Raw genomic sequence first — 4,366 nt, 5'->3', positions numbered from 1 at the left:
GAAATGGCTATCGTCAATTCCAATGTGAAAACAACTCGCACGTATGTGTCTTACTCTAAAGCAGTGTATAAAACTATCCCCAGCCAAATCAGAGCTACGCAACGAAAACGGGAAGCGAAACAAAACTTTAAACGGAGCTACCGAATTGGAAATCATCAATCCTGGGAAAATAACAACTCACACGTGTGCCCCTTATTCTAACTTGAATTTAGAAACCGTCCTCAACAAAATCCCACGTTCGGGTGAATAACTGTGAATTTTAAGGCACATGCCTCTCTGGGCTGGGAGAGTGCATTCAAATAGGAGAAATTGGCTTCATTTAGAGGCATCTCCACTTAGGGACGTCGTAGCACCTTAACTCGGGTGGCGTTGGAAAGGTCTGGTCCAGGGGAACACGGGCGTGTCAAGTTTGCCACGCGCACGCGCATCCCCGCTAAACAGGGGCCAAAACAAAACTTTAAACGGAGCTACCGAATTGGAAACCATCAATCCTGGGAAAATAACAACTCACACGTGTGCCCCTTATGCTAACTTGAATTTAGAAACCGTCCTCAACAAAATCCCACGTTCGGGCGCAAAACTGCACGTTTGAGGCCACATTTTCAATGATGCTGGAAACTTACATTCAAAGCTGGGAAAATGTGCTCATCTACAGGCATCCCCACTTAGGGACGTCGTAGCACCTTGACTCGGGTGGCGTTGGAAAGGTCTGGTCCAGGGGAACACGGGCGTGTCAAGGTTGCCACGCGCACGCGCATCCCCGCTAAACAGGAGCCCAAACAAAACTTTAAACGGAGCTACCGAATTGGAAACCATCAATCCTGGGAAAATAACAACTCACACGTGTGCCCCTTATGCTAACTTGAATTTAGAAACCGTCCTCAACAAAATCCCACGTTCGGGCGCAAAACTGCACGTTTGAGGCCACATTTTCAATGATGCTGGAAACTTACATTCAAAGCTGGGAAAATGTGCTCATCTACAGGCATCCCCATTTAGGGACGTCGTAGCACCTTGACTCGGGTGGCGTTAGAAAGGTCTGGTCCAGGGGAACACGGGCGTGTCAAGGTTGCCACGCGCACGCGCATCCCCGCTGAACAGGAGCCCAAACAAAACTTTAAACGGGGCTACGGAAAAGGGGAGGGCTTTTCGGGGACAACCACCACTCACCTCGGTTCCCCCCCATCCCAACTTGAATTTAGAAAACCGTCCCCAGCCAAATCCCACGTTCGGGGGCAAAACTGCTCGTTTGAGGCCACATTTTCAATGATACTGGAAACTTACATTCAAAGTTGGGAAAAGGTGTTCATTTACAGGCATCTCCACTTAGGGACGTCGTAGCACCTTAACTCAGGCGGCGTTAGAAAGGTCTGGTCCAGGGGAACACGGGCGTGTCAAGGTTGCCACGCGCACGCGCATCCCCGCTAAACAGGAGCCCAAACAAAACTTTAAACGGGGGCTACGGAAAAGGGGAGAGCTTTTTCGGGGACAAACACCACTCACGTCGGTGCCCCCTGTTCCAACTTGAATTTAGAAACCGTCCTCAACAAAATCCCACGTTCGGGTGAATAACTGTGAATTTTAAGGCACATGCCTCTCTGGGCTGGGAGAGTGCATTCAAATAGGAGAAATTGCTTCATTTAGAGGCATCCCCACTTGGGGACGTCGTAGCACCTTAACTCAGGTGGCGTTAGAAAGGTCTGGTCCAGGGGAACACGGGCGTGTCATGTTTGCCACGCGCACGCGCATCCCCGTTGAACAGGAGCCCAAACAAAACTTTAAACGGGCTACGGAAAAGGGGAGGGCTTTTTCGGGACAACCACCACTCACCTCGGTGCCCCCCCATCCCAACTTGAATTTAGAAACCGTCCCCAGCCAAATCCCACGTTCGGGGGCAAAACTGCACGTTTGAGGCCACATTTTCAATGATACTGGAAACTTACATTCAAAGTTGGGAAAAGGTGTTCATTTACAGGCATCCCACTTGGGGACGTCGTAGCACCTTAACTCAGGCGGCGTTAGAAAGGTCTGGTCCAGGGGAACACGGGCGTGTCAAGGTTGCCACGCGCACGCGCTTCCCCGCTGAACAGGAGCCCAAACAAAACTTTAAACGGGGCTACGGAAAAGGGGAGGGCTTTTTCGGGACAACCACCACTCACCTCGGTGCCCCCCGTCCCAACTTGAACTTAGAAACCGTCCCCAGCGAAATCCCACGTTCGGGCGAATAACTGTGAATTTTAAGCCCCTTTTCCTCTCAAGCTGGAAACGTGCAAAGTTGGGAAAAGGTGTTCATTTACAGGCATCTCCACTTAGGGACGTCGTAGCACCTTAACTCAGGCGGCGTTAGAAAGGTCTGGTCCAGGGGAACACGGGCGTGTCAAGGTTGCCACGCGCACGCGCATCCCCGCTGAACAGGAGCCCAAACAAAACTTTAAACGGGGCTACGGAAAAGGGGAGGGCTTTTTCGGGGACAACCACCACTCACCTCGGTGCCCCCCATCCCAACTTGAATATAGAAACCGTCCCCAGCCAAATCCCACGTTCGGGGGCAAAACTGCTCGTTTGAGGCCACATTTTCAATGATACTGGAAACTTACATTCAAAGTTGGGAAAATGTGCTCATCTACAGGCATCCCCACTTGGGGACGTCGTAGCACCTTGACTCAGGCGGCGTTGGAAAGGTCTGGACCAGGGGAACACGGGGGTGTCAAGTTTGCCACGCGCACGCGCTTCCCCGCTGAACAGGAGCCCAAACAGAACTTTAAACGGGGCTACGGAAAAGGGAGGGCTTTTTCGGGGACAACCACCACTCACCTCGGTGCCCCCCATCCCAACTTGAATATAGAAACCGTCCCCCAGCCAAATCCCACGTTCGGGGGCAAAACTGCTCGTTTGAGGCCACATTTTCAATGATACTGGAAACTTACATTCAAAGTTGGGAAAATGTGCTCATCTACAGGCATCCCCACTTGGGACGTCGTAGCACCTTAACTCAGGCGGCGTTAGAAAGGTCTGGTCCAGGGGAACACGGGCGTGTCAAGGTTGCCACGCGCACGCGCTTCCCCGCTGAACAGGAGCCCAAACAAAACTTTAAACGGGGCTACGGAAAAGGGGAGGCTTTTTCGGGGACAACCACCACTCACCTCGGTGCCCCCCGTCCCAACTTGAACTTAGAAACCGTCCCCAGCGAAATCCCCACGTTCGGGCGAATAACTGTGAATTTAAGCCCCTTTTCCTCTCAAGCTGGAAACGTGCAAAGTTGGGAAAAGGTGTTCATTTACAGGCATCTCCACTTAGGGACGTCGTAGCACCTTAACTCAGGCGGCGTTAGAAAGGTCTGGTCCAGGGGAACACGGGCGTGTCAAGGTTGCCACGCGCACGCGCATCCCCGCTGAACAGGAGCCCAAACAAAAACTTTAAACGGGGGCTACGGAAAAGGGGAGGGCTTTTTCGGGGACAACCACCACTCACCTCGGTGCCCCCCATCCCAACTTGAATATAGAAACCGTCCCCAGCCAAATCCCACGTTCGGGGCAAAACTGCTCGTTTGAGGCCACATTTCAATGATACTGGAAACTTACATTCAAAGTTGGGAAAATGTGCTCATCTACAGGCATCCCCACTTGGGGACGTCGTAGCACCTTGACTCAGGCGGCGTTGGAAAGGTCTGGACCAGGGGAACACGGGGGTGTCAAGTTTGCCACGCGCACGCGCTTCCCCGCTGAACAGGAGCCCAAACAGAACTTTAAACGGGGCTACGGAAAAGGGGAGGGCTTTTTCGGGGACAACCACCACTCACCTCGGTGCCCCCCATCCCAACTTGAATATAGAAACCGTCCCCAGCCAAATCCCACGTTCGGGGGCAAAACTGCTCGTTTGAGGCCACATTTTCAATGATACTGGAAACTTACATTCAAAGTTGGGAAAATGTGCTCATCTACAGGCATCCCCACTTGGGGACGTCGTAGCACCTTGACTCAGGCGGCGTTGGAAAGGTCTGGACCAGGGGAACACGGGGGTGTCAAGTTTGCCACGCGCACGCGCTTCCCCGCTGAAACAGGAGCCCAAACAAAACTTTAAACGGGGCTACGGAAAAGGGGAGAGCTTTTTCGGGGACAACCACCACTCACCTCGGTGCCCCCCATCCCAACTTGAATATAGAAACCGTCCCCAGCCAATCCCACGTTCGGGCGAATAACTGTGAATTTTAAGCCCCTTTTCCTCTCAAGCTGGAAACGTGCAAAGTTGGAAAAGGTGTTCATTTAGAGGCATCTCCACTTAGGGACGTCGTAGCACCTTAACTCAGGCGGCGTTGGAAAGGTCTGGTCCAGGGGAACACGGGGGTGTCAAGGTTGCCACGCGCACG

This window comes from Osmerus mordax, assembly GCF_038355195.1.
Source record: "Osmerus mordax isolate fOsmMor3 chromosome 7 unlocalized genomic scaffold, fOsmMor3.pri SUPER_7_unloc_1_2, whole genome shotgun sequence".
Taxonomy (NCBI): domain Eukaryota; kingdom Metazoa; phylum Chordata; class Actinopteri; order Osmeriformes; family Osmeridae; genus Osmerus; species Osmerus mordax.
The sequence above is the reverse complement of the archived record's forward strand: the minus strand, read 5'-3'. Positions refer to the sequence as shown.